The 17,288-nt window shown below is 51.7% G+C and overlaps 1 protein-coding gene across 1 annotated transcript in view; it reads right to left on the reverse strand.

The window, feature by feature from the left end:
- Positions 1-5,247, reverse strand: part of LOC147700390 (uncharacterized) — a 95,147-nt gene extending 89,900 nt beyond the window's left edge. Inside the window, exon 1 of the mRNA XM_086935759.1 lies at positions 5,168-5,247. The gene's annotated coding sequence lies outside the window, so the exon portion shown is untranslated. The remainder of the gene's footprint in view (positions 1-5,167) is intronic.
- Positions 5,248-17,288: the final 12,041 nt, after the last annotated feature.

Consider the following 17,288-nt stretch of genomic DNA (forward strand, 5'->3'; position numbering starts at 1 on the left):
GTGGCCCTGCCTGCTTGAAACTGCCAAGACTTTGCTGTGTGCTGTGTCTTTACTGAATCTCCAAGGGCCTGAGAAGAGCTGGCCTCCTGTCTGCAACCCAGGAACATAAAGGTTGCCCCAAGGACCACAAGATTCTGCTGCGCCCCCTGAAGCTGCTGTGCAGTGCAGAGATCGTGAAACACTGCGTGGGGCCGTGTAGCGCACTGGCTGCTCTCTAATCTGAGTGAGGGCGCCGCGCTGAACCAGCCTGCCGTGTGGCCGAGATCGACGTGTTCATCGACACGTAGGGAGCGAAGATCGGACGCTTGTGGGCCTTCCCAGCGTAAAGAGCGCTGAAAAATAATTGCTGGCCGTGTCACCGTCGCAGCCCGGGGTCAGTAACCCCCGTGGAAAGTGCCCCGTATCATCCCGGTGGCTGTGTCCTGAAGATCGAGCCCGCCGCGCTCTGATTGGGCGAGAGGGCCGAGCCCCCTCACCAGAGTCGCGACGGGATTGGTGCTTGTGGCGGAGCGTCATCAGCGAGGCCGCGCTGCCATTGGTTGGCGGCCTCGCGCTCAAGAGGGGCTCGACTCGAACGCCGCGACGGGATTGGCTGCCTCGACTGGAGCTGCCGAGGAGCCGAGGAAGCGCTGAAGATCACCGCCGGGCCCGGGGAAAGACTGACCTGACCTCGCCGAGGGATCCACAGAGTGTTCCAGCCCCCGGCCTGCCGTCTCTGCTCCCCGCTGCTCTCTGAAGGACCGAGAGCGGGCGGAGAGCGTCTTGAGACCGGCCGGGCTGGAGCGCGAGTAAGCGTTTACCCGCGAGGTGCATCTGAAGAGATACCGATCACGGGGAAGGGAGTCCCCCTCCCCCCAGCTACCGGGTGAGACGCGCTTGTAGCGCTTGGAGTCCCTGATGCCAGGGGCTCGCCGTGACGCATTTATCGACGCTGGCCTTGATTAATTGCTCGTTTTGAGAGCGTTTTACATTACTAAAACATTGGCATGGTTCTTGGCTCATTTTGAAGAGCGTTTTCAATCACCTAATATTGGCATATTGTGCTGATTAAAGAGACTAGAGACATTTGCTTCAAGAACTTCCTGAAAGTTAGAAACACCAATTAAGATTAAGTTCATCATTGCTATACTGAAGTGATAATCGTGCAACTGCTTTTACATTGCTGCAACCAGATAAAGTTATATATATTTTTATAAAATATACTTACCTGTGTGGTCTCAGTTTGTGGTGGATTGGGGATTATTGTTGTGTTGAGTGCAAATATTATACACATTGCCTTGGGGATAAGCCTGCCTGCTCGCGCCAAGCTACCTAGAGGAGAGCGGAGGTTATCTACTGTGTGTATTCCTTCACCCTGACTAGAAGCAAGGGTCCCTACTTGGTCTAAGGTACTTACCTATGCCAACTAGAGACCCCCAGATCTAACACCCTGGTACCAGAAAGGCAGATTCTGCTGACCTACAAAGGAGGACACTCTACAGCCGCGAAAGCTGGCTGAAGGAGGAGCAACTGACCTGCTGGCCTGTCTGCTGTTCCCAATGATTTGTTCCAAAGTCATCTCATCCTGCAAGCGGTTGTGACTCCCAAAGCCGGAGCGGACTGCCTGCATTCAACAAAGCCCCACAGTCTCTCGTGCAGCAGGGGAGCTGCTGCCCTTCATCCTGCAGGCACCCCAAAAAGAACTGCGAGGACTCCAGGCCTACAAAAAACCTGACGCTGCCAAGCAGTCTTGCATCCGAGCCCCCCTGCCGCAGGAGACAGAGTCCACTTTGGTTTTTCCACTAATGAACTCCTGAAGCCGTCTGCAGGCATCCTCAGCCACAGGTGCTCCCGGACATTGAAGCCTGACTCCTAAAAGACCCTCAGTACCCAGCCACCCCGGCCCGAGAAGAGGAGGACCACCGGCGTCCCCACCTCCCCTAGCATCACACGACTTAAACCCTCTGGCTGGTTCCGCCCGACTGGCCTCCCAGTCGAAACCTGCAGCCTCCTTTCATGCAGACCGATCCCAGTTGACTAACATTGGGCACCCGAAGATATACTGCAGCACTGCACTCGCCCGCCCTAGTGCGACTGGAGGTGCACTGCTGGTGCGGCCTTGGATCTTACCCCACACTCACCTGAAGTCAAGGAGATTGGTCTCTACTCCACCTGAAAGCCAAACTTGGTTTTCATTCCATAGGCTAACATTGCAGCTTCTGATAATTGCGCTGTGTTGACTTTTGATTCTGGTGTCTAAACATATATAAAGGTGCGTATTATTTGTATAAATTGGTGTGGATCTCCTTATCGAGTCCTGTGCATCATTTGTTGACTGTGTGTGTATTTTGCAGATGCCAAACACTCCTCTCTGATAAGCCTAAGGCTGCTCGGCCATACTACCCCCTAGAAAAGCACATTGGGATTGCTGGAGCAAGCCGGTGTCCACTGACCAGGGAATACCACGATATGCCTCTTTTTGGTATATCATATAAAGAGCCCGCTTCCTTCAGGGCATAAGACGGGGCTGGTTACAGGTGAACCCTGAAATTCTCTTAAATATCAGAGTATTACTTAAAGACATGATGAAGGGCATCGCTGCCCTCCATACTATAGGGGGTTCTTCTATGAAAATGGAACATAATAACTCCCTTATGAAAAATACCAGAGCTCTACTATGCCAGAGTCCATAACAAAATGCAAACAAGCATTTGCAATGCAATAGGTCTCGCATTTGCGAGAGTTTGAGCTATTGGCCTTTTAATTATGTGTTTTGAAAAGCTGCAAGCGGTTCGTAAACGCGCACTTTCTATTTCTAGTCCTTGCTTATGAGAAGCAAGGCTGGCAGTAAAGAGGCGCAGTTATTCCCAGCCTTGCGTCTCGTAAGCAAGGACTATATGTACAAAGTGCGCCCTCGCAGGTTTTCAAAATACACAACTAAAATGCATTGTCATTTGCAAAGCCCATAGCTCAAACTCTCGCAAATGCGAGGCCTATTGCATTGTAAATGCTTGTTTTAATTTGCATACCCAGAAGCCACTGCGCAGCCATAAGACGTCTCATTTCATTATCAGAGGTAAAACAGTATTCATTTTTTAGCATTGAAAATCTCAGCATGGTGACGTAGGTCCATCGATAGCCCAGTGTCACACGTTTTTGCTTTAAAGTTGATGTAATATTCATAAGTTCTAATCATAACAACAGTAAGCAGAGGTAACCGCAATTCTAATCCTAATACATGAAGCACTGTGTATCTTACAATTTATAGTCCTCGTTAGCAGGGGCAACTTTAAAATGTGGTTCAAAGGTTGTACCTGGGTGTTTTGCACCTGCAATGAATGCCATGTCGGAAAGCAAGAACTTTATTAGGGGTAAAGTACATCCAAATAGGTCATCTGTTTTATGTACTTCACTTTGTAGTACGGAGTTTGCACTCGCTAGGTGGTTTGTTTAAGTCTGCATTTTCCAGGAAGGATCGAGCCCCGACTTTGGCCGACACTAAATGAAGTTACATCTGATGGAGACTGAGGCTCGTGGGAGGTGCAAGGTTCCTTCGAGCTCCTTGAAGCCGATCAAGCTCTAGCGCTTGGAAGCCCCAGAACCCTGTGCACACACAACGCTACTGCACAGCATTTGACGTCATTCCAGACAGACATTCGACCTTTCAAAGCACAGAAGAGAACAGCTGTTGTCGCACAGTCCAGGGGGGCACAAGTGGAATACCAGGAGATCCGTTTGGCCTCAAGTAAAACGCCTGTTTGCTGAAGGCACTTGTGAATCCGTGATCTTCAAATATTTCTGCTCCCTTTTCGGAGACTTCTGTGCTATCCTTTACTCTTTTTTCTTCCTTCCTCTCGGTCATCTTTAAAGCTGCAGTAGGCACCCAAAGGTGCGCTGTGGCTTAACGGCTACGGAGGACGACTTTGAAGCAGGGGGACCAAGTGAGAGAAAACTGAATGTGTCCATCTGTAATGCCTCTGGCGCACATTTAAAGCGCCTGGATACCTTTGGGTCAAGTTCGCGCTACATAAACCTGCACATGCAAAAAATAGAATGCAACAGGCGAAACCCCAAAGACTGAATGCAATTTGGAACACACGGACGAGTGCTGATGCCTACCACACGCATCCACCGGCACAAATTAAGCACTGCGACCCATCCATCCATCCGTCCCCCCTCACCTCTACTCACTTATCCGTCCAAGCACATATTGCGCACGGAGAACCACTCCCGTGCTACACACAGAAGGCCTAAAGAACGGACTACACTGAAGCCAAAGGTCTGCACACGTGCTGCACAAAGGGAACACGATTACACAGAACGTCAAATATTACACACATATTAAACCCGAAAAACCTCACACAGAGACACCCTAAATTTGATGTGTACGGAGCCCTGAATGTTTTAGAAAGAAGCCCCAAATACCGTGGCCACAAAACCCCTGGTATTTCCAGAGGCCTTTATAGTCCCCATACAGAGTACACTTAACACACTAACCCCAAAGCTCGCACGCAGACCACAAAATACTGTGAATATGTGACCCTAGAAATACACACAGAGCCAATATTCTACAAACCGAACCACAAGTTGATGCACACACCAGAACCCAGAACTCAAAGGCTGCACATGCGAAACATGACATCACCTGAACACATGTTCGAAAAAGTGCACAAGTGCGCAGCACGTACGCAACGAGGACTGTACACACGTGGGTGCAAAAGTCAAAGCATGCTACAAGCAGGCGCCCTGTTTGTGAAACATTTATCCCCGTTGCTAATAGTGGGTGTTCAGTTCAAGCACTCGGGACAGGGAACGTGCACGAGTCCAATCCCTCGACCCCCCCCCCCCCCCACTCCCCCTCCCCCGCCTGTGCAGCCCTAACACGCCTCTCGGAAGGAGCACCCCTGGCCCTGACCAGAGCACCCGCTCCCGGACCCAGGGGTGCCTCGGCCCAGGGGGTGCCTAGACCCAGGGGGTGCCTAGACCCAGGGGGGGGGGGGCGGGGGCCTTGACCCAGGGGGTGCCTCGACTCAGGGGATGCCTCGACCCAGGGGGTGCCTCGACCCAGGGGGTGCCTCGACCCAGGGGGGTGTCTCGACCCAGGGGGGGCCTCGACCCAGGGGGTGCCTGATGCCACAACGGACGGAGTATTAGACTCCCCGGCGGGTGTATGGGGGGGGGCACTTACTGTATGTAAAGCCTCGGACGACGGTGGACTCTGCCCCGACCCGCACGGCGCGCGCTCCAGTGGCACAGAGGTGGCCAGGTGGGCGGGGGCGGCAGGTATACCTGGCTCCTGCCCACTGCTGCCGGAAATGACGCGGGACAGCAGGGGGTCAGAAACACTAGCCCAGCGGGCTATGGGCCATCCTGTGGCTCTGTGGTGGCCGCCCGGGGGCCCCTGCGTGCCCGCGGGGAGACTCAAAATCTTTGGAAATCTTTGGATCTGCCCCGGCGGGGCCTCTCCTCGGCCCCCGCAGCCCCCGCACACCCAGTGCTGTGCGTGGGTTTCACTGGGGAACGAAGGCAGCGGCGACAGCGTCTCTGGGGCTTGGAATACAACTTGTGGGGTATTCCTTTGAAGTGGGGGGCGCCGCACCGGGCACAGGAACTCACAAAGCTCTGAACGGACTACACTGGACCAGGCCAGCCTCGTGGAGCGGCCCTTAGGGGAGGAATCCCTGACGCCCCCAGTGATTCTAGCGCTGCATACAGGCAGCAGGCACGCGTGGCGCCTTCTCACTAGGGCGACCAGAAGTTTAAAGCAAAAAAAAGGGACATTTCCCAAAAATAGAACAAGGACTACAATATTACTTCAAGACAGCGCCTAGAATGACAGAACGCAGAAAGAACACACATCAAATCTCATCTTTAAAGCCAGCAGCTTGCCTGTTAATTAAATTGCTTTGCTCTACCAGCTGCGAACTATCCCTGCTTTGCAAAACATAAAAACAACTCCCACCCGTTTCAGCCGACCCTCTCAAAACCCCGGGACATGAGCTTAAATTCCTGAAATCTGTCGGGACAGTTGTCGGAGCCCCGGGACTGTCCCGGCAAACCCGGGTCGTCAATCAGGTGTTATCAAGGTTAGCAGCGACTGGCAGGAGAGCCAAGGGTTAATCATGAGTGGCCAGCAGGGGGCGTACTACAGTTCTGTGGTGCACACTGTCTTCTCAAACGGACGCCTCGGGCATTTACATTTTAAATATATTAACCGGGTATATTACAAGCCAGCTCGGCTATTCCGATGCGGCCTGCGTGATGATTCCCGCTGTCCACGATGCGGTGTTGAGGATGGTGGCTTTGCGCAGATGGCGTGGCTCTGTCCTTTGCGCAAATGGCGTGGCGCTGTCCTTTGCGCATATGCGGCGTGGCTCTGTCCTTTGCGCAAATGGCGTGGCGCTGTCCTTTGCGCATATGCAGCGTGGCTCTGTCCTTTGCGCATATGGCGTGGCTTCCTCCTTTGCGCACATGGGGTGAATCTGTCCTTTGCGGATATGGCGTGGCTCTGTCCTTTGCGCACATAGAGTGTATGTGTCCTTTGCGCATATGGCGTGGCTCTGTCCTTTGCGCATATCGCATGCCTCTGTCCTTTGTGCATATGGAGTGGATGTGTCCTTTGCGCATATGGGGTGGCTCTGTCCTTTGTGCACATGGCGTGGCTCTGTCCTTTGCGCATATGGAGTGGATGTGTACTTTGCGCATATGGCGTGGCTCTGTCCTTTGCGCATATGGCGTGCCTCTGTCCTTTGTGCACATGGCATGCCTCTGTCCTTTGTGCACATGGAGTGGCTCTGTCTTTTGCGCATATGAAGTGGATGTGTCCTTTGCGCATATGGAGTGGATGTGTCCTTTGCGCACATTGCGTGGCTCTGTCCTTTGCGCATATGGCGTGGCTCTGTCCTTTGCGCATATGGCGTGGTGCTGTCCTTTGAGCATATGGAGTGGATGTGTCCTTTGCGCACATGGTGTGGCTCTGTTCTTTTGCGCATATTGAGTTGATCTGTCCTTTGCGCACATTGTGTGGCTCTGTCCTTTGCGCATATGGAGTGGATGCGTCCTTTGTGCATATGGCGTGGCTCTGTCCTTTGCGCATATGGCGTGGCTCTGTCCTTTGCGCATATGGCTTGGATCCGTCCTTTGCGCATTTGGCGTGGCTCTATCCTTTGCGCATATGGAGTGGATCTCTCCTTTGTGCATATGGCGTGGCTCTGTCCTTTACGCATATGGCGTGCCTCTGTCCTTTGTGCACAATGCGTAGCTCTGTCTTTTGCGCATATGGCATGGCTCTGTCCTTTACGCACATGGTGTGGCTCTGTCCTTTGCGCATATGGCGTGGCTTGGTCCTTTGCGCATATGGCGTGGCTCCCTCCTTTGCGCTCATGGGGTGGCTCTGTCCTTTGCGCATATGGCATGGCTCTGTCCTTTGCGCATATGGCTTGGCTCCATTCTTTGCGCATATGGCGTACCTCTGTCCTTTGCGCATATGACGTGCCTCTGTCCTTTGCGCATATGACGTGCCTCCGTCCTTTGCGCACATGGGGTGGCTCTGCCCTTTGCACACATGGCGTGGCTCTGTCCTTTTTTTTTTTTATTGAAAGTTCATAGCAGCATAGTGTACATTAAAATCAGCAATATGTATGAATAAATATATATATATAAATATATAAATACACATGATACATACAATAGATACGACCATTAGCCAGAAGCAGTATTTAACGGGAGAGGCAATTAAGAAGGCGAAATAAAATAAACCATTAGGATCGAAAACCAGAACAGCCCACGATATGAACTATAGGGCCCCACACCTAGACTTCCTCCACCTAGCCACTGGTGCCCATACCCGTAGCCCCATTTCTCTAGATTTAATTCCTTTGAGGGCATACAGTTCTGACTCGATATTGTGGATCCCTAACAGCCTACAGATCCACATTTGAAAAGTTGGAGGCTCCACATCCTTCCATGCAGCAGCAATTAGTATCCTGAAAACGGCTGTCGATATAAAAACCAGCGCCTCTATCTCTGTACTCAGACCCAGCTTTGCATCACAACCAAGTATTAAAAGAGTAGGGGATAGGTCTATTCTGACGGCTAGCAACCCCTCTAAAAACATTTCGATTTCTTTTTTAATAGGTCCCAGGTTTCCACAACTACAGAACATATGCAATACATCTGCTGGCCCATTACCACACCTGGGACAGTTATGGTCTAATCTCTTACCCCATTTAAACAATTTAGCTGGTGTGTAGTATAAGTTAAAAAGGGTCTTAAAATACTGTGCTCTTAGATTTGATGATCGCAAAAACCTTTTATCCATTGCCAATGCTCTGTCAAGATCGATGTCTGGATCCTGCAATTTAGAGGCCCAGCTCTCCTCCGTCTTGATCAAATCATCGGGGAGACTCTCCAAAAATAACCCGTAAAATTCCTTGATTCTGTGACCACCCCCTTTCATATAATCTAGTAGAGCACATCCTTTGGATATATTCAGACGCGGTCTTTTTGATTTGATTATGTTAACCAGCTGCATGTACTTGAATTCTTGACCACCTTGCAATGAGAACCGTGTCCTCAACAATTCGAGAGGCCTACAGACATCTTTTATCATTACTTGGCCTAGTGTAGTGATCCCCTGTCTTTCCCAGTGTTTCCATGGACCATCATCGCTTAAATGCGGGAATAGATCTGAGTTCCATAGTAGGGTGTGCTGGTTATATCTTGGGATATTCTGATTTTTATGTATAGAAGGCCATATCCCCCAGATATCTTCAAGTATCTTGTAACCAAATGCTTTAAAGAAACGCTTGTCATGTTTCCTCGACAGTATCCCGTATACTTCCCTCCCTAGTGCCAGATGATAGATAGAGGGGATGTCTCCCTGACTGTATCTAATATCTTCTGGGAAGAAGAGTACGGACATCTCTGTAAGGAGGCAAGCCCAGTTGTAAAACCTGAGATTAGGTATTCCCAGCCCACCCTTTTCTTGGGGAAGGGACATAAACTTATTAGATCTCCTGACCTTACCGTACTGCCATACAATGTTCATAAAGATAGACTCCATTTCCTTGATCATTGCATCTTCTATTCTGAATGGGATAGACCTAAATTTGTATAAAATCTTGGGGAAGATAGACATTTTTATGACATTAACCCTTCCTATAATTGATAGGTGAAGCTTGTCTATTCTTCTTAGGTCCTGTTTGATCTTAACCAGTAACGGCTCGAAGTTATCTTTAATAATATCCCTTGGCTGGGCGTTGATTGAGATACCTAAGTAGACTACTGAGTCCACATATCTATTATCCATTTTAATTATATTACTGGTGACAATACCTGCGTCTTGGCTACATTCAGACGATATCCAGATAATCTGCCAAATTCTGAAGTGATTCAAACTATTTCTTTCAATGCGCTATCAGGATCCGTAGTTAATATAACAACATCGTCCGCATAGGCGAGAACCTTAGTGTGGAATCCATTGGTAACAACTGGCTTAATTTTACTGTTCATTAAAAGAGTTATTAAGGGATCTATATACAATGCAAAGAGAATGGGTGAGCACGGCGTGGGTCTGTCCTTTGCGCATATGGCATGGCTCCGTCCTTTGCGCATATTGTGTGGCTCTGTCCTTTGCGCATATGGCGTGTCTCCGTCCTTTGCGCTTATGACGTGCCTCTGTCCTTTGCGCATATGACGTGCCTCTGTCCATTGCGCATATGGTGTGCCTCTGTCCTTTGCGCACATTGCGTGGCTCTGTCCTTTGCGCATATGGAGTGGATGTGTCCTTTGCGCATATGGAGTGGATGTGTCCTTTGCGCATATGGAGTGGATGTGTCCTTTGCGCATATGGCGTGGCTCCATCCTTTGTGCATATGACGTGCCTCTGTCCTTTGCGCATATGGCGTGCCTCTCTCCTTTCCGCTTATAGCTTGGCTCTGTCCTTTGCACATATGGCGTGGCGCTGTCCTTTGCACATATGTTGTGGATCTGTCCTTTGCGCATATTGCGTGGCTCTGTCCTTTGCGCATATGACGTGGCTCCGTCCTTTGCGCATATGGCGTGCCTCTGTCCTTTGCACATATGGTGTGGATCTGTCCTTTGCGCATATGGCTTGGCTCAGTCCTTTGCGCATATGACCTGCCTCTGTCTTTTGTGCATATGACGTGCCTCTGTCCTTTGCGCATATGACGTGACTCTGTCCTTTGCGCATTTGTTGTGCCTCTGTCCTTTGCACACATGGTGTGGCTCTGTCCTTTGCGCATATGGCGTGCCTCTGTCCTTTGCACATATGGTGTTGATCTGTCCTTTGCACACATTGCGTGGCTCTGTCTTTTGTGCATAAGGCGTGGCTCCGTCCTTTGCGCATATGGCGTCCCTCTGTCCTTTGCACATATGGTGTGGATCTGTCCTTTGCACATATGGCGTGGCTCCGTCCTTTGCGCATATGGTGTGCCTCTGTCCTTTGCCCATATGGAGTGGATGTGTCCTTTGCACATATGGCGTGGCTCTGTCCTTTGTGCATATGGTGTGGCTCTGTCCATTGCGCACATGGCTTGGATGCGTCCTTTGCGCATTTGGCGTGGCTCTGTCCTTTGCGCATATGGCGTGGCTCTGTCCTTTGCGCATATGGCTTGGATCCGTCCTTTGCGCATATGGCGTGGCGCTGTCCTTTGTCCACATGGCATGCCTCTGTCCTTTGTGCATATGGAGTGGATGTGTCCTTTGCGCATATGGCGTGGCTCTTTCCTTTGTGCACGTGGTGTGGCTCTGTCCTTTGCGCATATGGAGTTGATGTTTACTTTGCGCATATGGTGTGGCTCTCTCCTTTGCGCATATGGCTTGGATCCATCCTTTGCACATATGGCATGGAGCTGTTCTTTGCACATATGGAGTGGATGTGTCCTTTGCGCATATGGCGTGCCTCTGTCCTCTGTGCACATGGCATGCCTCTGTACTTTGTGCACATGGCGTGGCTCTGTCTTTTGCGCATATGGAGTGGATGTGTCCTTTGCGCATATGGAGTGGATGTGTCCTTTGCGCACATGGTGTGGCTCTGTCCTTTGCGCATATGGAGTGGATGTGTCCTTTGCACACATTGCATGGCTCTGTCCTTTGCGCATATGGAGTGGATGTGTCCTTTGCGCATATGGCGTGGCTCTGTCCTTTGCGCATATGGCGTGGCTCTGTCCTTTGCGCATATGGAGTGGGTGTGTCCTTTGCGCATATGGCGTGGCTCTGTCCTTTGCGCATATGGCGTGGCTCTGTCCTTTGCGCATATGGCTTGGATCCGTCCTTTGCGCATTTGGCGTGGCTCTGTCCTTTGCGCACATGGAGTGGATCTGTCCTTTGCGCATATGGCGTGGCTCTGTCCTTTGCGCATATGGCATGCCTCTGTCCTTTGTGCACATGGCGTGCCTCTGTCCTTTGCCCATATGGCGTGCCTCTGTCCTTTGTGCACATGGCATGCCTCTGTCCTTTGTGCACATGGCGTGGCTCTGTCTTTTGCGCATATGGAGTGGATGTGTCCTTTGCGCATATGGAGTGGATGTGTCCTTTGCGCACATGGTGTGGCTCTGTCCTTTGCGCATATGGAGTGGATGTGTCCTTTGCGCACATTGCGTGGCTCTGTCCTTTGCGCATATGGAGTGGGTGTGTCCTTTGCGCAAATGGCGTGGCTCTGTCTTTGCGCATATGGCGTGGCTCTGTCCTTTGCGCATTTGGCGTGTCTCTGTCCTTTGCGCATATGGAGTGGATCTGTCCTTTGCGCATATGGCGTGGCTCTGTCCTTTGCGCATATGGCATACCTCTGTCCTTTGTGCACATGGCGTGCCTCTGTTCTTTGCGCATATGGCGTGCCTCTGTCCTTTGTGCACAAGGCGTGGCTCTGTCTTTTGCGCATATGGCATGGCTCTGTCCTTTACGCACATGGTGTGGCTCTGTCCTTTGCGCATATAACGTGGCTTGGTCCTTTGCGCATATGGCATGGCTCCCTCCTTTGCGCACATGGGGTGGCTCTGTCCTTTTGCGCATATGGCGTGGCTCTGTCTTTGCGCATATGGCTTGGCTCTATTCTTTGCGCATATGGCGTACCTCTCTCCTTTGCGCGTATGAAGTGCCTCTGTCCTTTGCGCATATGATGTGCCTCTGTCCTTTGTGCACATGGGGTGGCTCTGCCCTTTGCGCACATGGCGTGGCTCTGCCCTTTGCGCATATGGCGTGGCTCCGTCCTTTGTGCATATGGCGTGCCTCTGTCCTTTGCACATATGGTGTGGATCTGTCCTTTGCGCATATGGCGTGGCTCCGTCCTTTGCGCATATGGCGTGCCTCTGTCCTTTACGCTTATGACGTGCCTCTGTCCTTTGCGCATATGACGTGCCTCTGTCCTTTGTGCATATGGCTTGGTGCTGTCCTTTGCGCATATAGAGTGGATGTGTCCTTTGCACATGTGGCGTGCCTCTGTCCTTTGTGCACATGGCATGCCTCTGTCCTTTGTGCATATGGAGTGGATGTGTCCTTTGCGCATATGGCGTGGCTCTGTCCTTTGTGCACATGTCGTGGCTCTGTCCTTTGCGCATATGGAGTGGATTTGTACTTTGCGCATATGGCGTGGCTCTGTCCTTTGCGCATATGGCTTGGATCCGTCCTTTGCACAAATGACATGGAGCTGTCCTTTGCGCATATGGAGTGGATGTGTCCTTTGCGCATATGGCGTGCCTCTGTCCTTTGTGCACATGGCATGCCTCGGTCCTTTGTGCACATGGAGTGGCTCTGTCTTTTGCGCATATGGAGTGGATGTGTCCTTTGCGCATATGGAGTGGATGTGTCCTTTGCGCACATGGTGTGGCTCTGTCCTTTGCGCATATGGAGTGGATGTGTCCTTTGCGCACATTGCGTGGCTCTGCCCTTTGCGCATATGGAGTGGATGTGTCCTTTGTGCATATGGCGTGGCTCTGTCCTTTGCACATATGGCGTGGCTCTGTCCTTTGCGCCTATGGCTTGGATCCGTCCTTTGCGCCTATGGCGTGGTGCTGTCCTTTGAGCATATGGAGTGGATGTGTCCTTTCCGCATATGACGTGCCTCTGTTCTTTTGCGCTTATTGAGTTGATCTGTCCTTTGCGCACATTGCGTGGCTCTGTCCTTTGCACATATGGAGTGGTTGCGTCCTTTGCGCATATGGCGTGGCTCTGTCCTTTGCGCATATGGTGTGGCTCTGTCCTTTGCGCATATGGCTTGGATCCGTCCTTTGCGCATTTGGCGTGGCTTTGTCCTTTGCGCATATGGAGTGGATCTGTCCTTTGCGCATATGGCGTGGCTCTGTCCTTTGCACATATGGCGTGCCTCTGTCCTCTGTGCACATGCCGTGCCTCTGTCCTTTGCGCATATGGCGTGCCTCTGTCCTTTGTGCACAAGGCGTGGCTCTGTCTTTTGCGCATATGGCATGGCTCTGTCCTTTACGCACATGGTGTGGCTCTGTCCTTTGCACATATGGCGTGGATTGGTCCTTTGCGCATATGGCGTGGCTCCCTCCTTTGTGCACATGGAGTGGCTATGTCCTTTGCGCATATGGCGTGGCTCTGTCCTTTGCGCATATGGCTTGGCTCCATTCTTTATGCATATGGCGTACATCTGTTCTTTGCGCATATGACGTGCCTCTGTCCTTTGCGCATATGACGTGCCTCTGTCCTTTGCGCACATGGGGTGGCTCTGCCCTTTGCACATATGGCGTGGCACTGTCCTTTGTGCATATGGCATGGCTCCGTCCTTTGCTCATATTGTGTGGCTCTGTCCTTTGAGCATATGGCGTGGCTCCGTCCTTTGCGCATATAGCGTGCCTCTGTCCTTTGCACATATGGTGTGGATCTGTCCTTTGCGCATATGGCGTGGCTCCGTCCTTTGCGCATATGGCGTGCCTCTGTCCTTTGCGCTTATGACGTGCCTCTGTCCTTTGCGCATATGACGTGCCTCTGTCCTTTGTGCATATGGTGTGCCTCTGTCCTTTGCGCACATGGCGTGGCTCTGTCCTTTCCGCATATGGCGTGGCTCCATCCTTTGCGCATATGACGTGCCTCTGTCCTTTGCGCATATGCCGTGCCTCTGTCCTTTCCGCTTATAGCGTGGCTCTGTCCTTTGCACATATGGCGTGGCGCTGTCCTTTGCACATATGGTGTGGATCTGTCCTTTGCGCATATTGCGTGGCTCTGTCCTTTGTGCATATGACGTGGCTCCATCCTTTGCGCATATGGCGTGCCTCTGTCCTTTGCACATATGGTGTGGATCTGTCATTTGCGCATATGGCTTGGCTCAGTCCTTTGCGCATATGGCGTGCCTCTGTCTTTTGCGCATATGACATGCCTCTGTCCTTTGCACATATTACGTGACTCTGTCCTTTGCGCATTTGTTGTGCCTCTGTCCTTTGCACACATGGCGTGGTTCTGTCCTTTGCACATATGGCGTGGCTTCGTCCTTTGCGCATATGGCGTGCCTCTGTCCTTTGCACATATGGTGTCGATCTGTCCTTTGCGCACATTGGTTGGCTCTGTCCTTTGCGCATATGGCGTGGCTCCATCCTTTGCGCATATGGCGTCCATCTGTCCTTTGCACATATGGTGTGGATCTGTCCTTTGCGCATATGGCGTGGCTCCGTCTTTTGCGCATATGGCGTGCATCTGTCCTTTGCGCATATGACGTGCCTCTGTCCTTTGCGCATATGACGTGCCTCTGTCCTTTGCGCATATGACGTGCCTCTGTCCTTTGCGCATATGGCGTGGCTCCGTCCTTTGATCATATGGCGTGGCTCCGTCCTTTGCGCATATGGCGTCCCTCTGTCCTTTGCACATATGGTGTGGATCTGTCCTTTGCGCATATGGCTTGGCTCCGTCCATAGCGCATATGGCGTGCCTCTGTCCTTTGCCCATATGGAGTGGATGTGTCCTTTGCGCATATGGCGTGGCTCTGTCCTTTGCGCATATGGCATTGCTCTGTCCTTTCCGCACATGGCTTGGATGCGTCCGTTGCGCATTTGGCGTGGCTCTGTCCTTTGCGCATATGGCTTGGAACCATCCTTTGCGCATATGGCGTGGCTCTGTCCTTTGCGCATATGGCGTGCCTCTGTCCTTTGCGCTTATGACGTGCCTCTGTCCTTTGCGCATATGACGTGCCTCTGTCCTTTGCGCATATGGCGTGGCGCTGTCCTTTGCGCATATAGAGTGGATGTGTCCTTTGCGCATATGGCGTGCCTCTGTCCTTTGCGCTTATGACGTGCCTCTGTCGTTTGCGCATATGACGTGCCTCTGTCCTTTCAGCTTATAGTGTGGCTCTGTCCTTTGCGCACATTGGGTGGCTCTGTCCTTTGCGCATATGGCGTGCCTCTGTCCTTTGCGCATATGCCATGCCTCTGTCCTTTCAGCTTATAGTGTGGCTCTGTCCTTTGCGCACATTGGGTGGCTCTGTCCTTTGCGCATATGGCGTGGCTCCATCCTTTGCGCATATGGCGTCCATCTGTCCTTTGCACATATGGTGTGGATCTGTCCTTTGCGCATATGGCGTGGCTCCGTCTTTTGCGCATATGATGTGCCTCTGTCCTTTGCGCATATGACGTGCCTCTTCCCTTTGCGCATATGGCGTGGCTCCGTCCTTTGATCATATGGCGTGGCTCCGTCCTTTGCGCATATGGCGTCCCTCTGTCCTTTGCACATATGGTGTGGATCTGTCCTTTGCGCATATGGCGTGGCTCCGTCCTTTGCGCATATGGCGTGCCTCTGTCCTTTGCCCATATGGAGTGGATGTGTCCTTTGCGCATATGGCGTGGCTCTGTCCTTTGCACATATGGCATTGCTCTGTCCTTTCCGCACATGGCTTGGATGCGTCCTTTGCGCATTTGGCGTGGCTCTGTCCTTTGCGAATATGGCTTGGAACCATCCTTTGCGCATATGGCGTGGCTCCGTCCTTTGCGCATATGGCATGCCTCTGTCCTTTGCGCTTATGACGTGCCTCTGTCCTTTGCGCATATGACGTGCCTCTGTCCTTTGCGCATATGGCGTGGCGCTGTCCTTTGCGCATATAGAGTGGATGTGTCCTTTGCGCATATGGCGTGCCTCTGTCCTTTGTGCACATGGCATGCCTCTGTCCTTTGTGCATATGGAGTGGATGTGTCCTTTGCGCATATGGCGTGGCTCTGTCCTTTGTGCACATGACGTGGCTCTGTCCTTTGCGCATATGGAGTGGATGTGTACTTTGCGCATATGGCTTGGCTTTGTCCTTTGCGCATATGGCTTGGATCCATCCTTTGCACATATGACATGGAGCTGTCCTTTGCGCATATGGAGTGGATGTGTCCTTTGCGCATATGGCGTGCCTCTGTCCTTTGTGCACATGGCATGCCTCTGTCCTTTGTGCACATGGAGTGGCTCTGTCTTTTGCGCATATGAAGTGGATGTGTCCTTTGCGCATATGGAGTGGATGTGTCCTTTGCGCACATGGTGTTGCTCTGTCCTTTGCGCATATGGAGTGGATGTGTCCTTTGCGCACATTGCGTGGCTCTGTCCTTTATACATATTGAGTGGATGTGTCCTTTGCGCATATGGTGTGGCTCTGTCCTTTGCGCGTATGGCGTGGCTCTGAACTTTGCGCCTATGGCTTGGATCCGTCCTTTGGGCATATGGCGTGGTGCTGGCCTTTGAGCATATGGAGTGGATGTGTCCTTTCCGCATATGTGGTGCCTCTGTTCTTTTGTGCATATTGAGTTGATCTGTCCTTTGCACACATTGCCTGGCTCTGTCCTTTGCGCATATGAAGTGGATGCGTCCTTTGCGCATATGGCGTGGCTCTGTCGTTTGCGCATATGGCGTGGCTCTGTCCTTTGCGCATATGGCTTGGATCTGTCCTTTGCGCATTTGGCGTTGCTCTGTCCTTTGCGCATATGGAGTGGATCTGTCCTTTGCGCATATGGCGTGGCTCTGTCCTTTGCACATATGGCGTGCATCTGTCCTTTGTGCACATGCCGTACCTCTTTCCTTTGCGCATATGGCGTGCCTCTGTCCTTTGTGCACAAGGCGTGGCTCTGTCTTTTGCGCATATGGCATGGCTCTGTCCTTTACACACATGGTGTGGCTCTGTCCTTTGCGCATATGGCGTGGCTTGGTCCTTTGCGCATATGGCGTGGCTCCCTCCTTTGCGCACATGGGGTGGCTCTGTCCTTTGCGCATATGGAGTGGCTCTGTCCTTTGCGCATATGGCTTAGCTCCATTATTTGCGCATATGGCGTACCTCTGTCCTTTGCGCATATGACGTGCCTCTGTCCTTTGTG

This window comes from Lissotriton vulgaris, chromosome 8 (assembly GCF_964263255.1).
Source record: "Lissotriton vulgaris chromosome 8, aLisVul1.2, whole genome shotgun sequence".
Lineage (NCBI taxonomy): Eukaryota > Metazoa > Chordata > Amphibia > Caudata > Salamandridae > Lissotriton > Lissotriton vulgaris.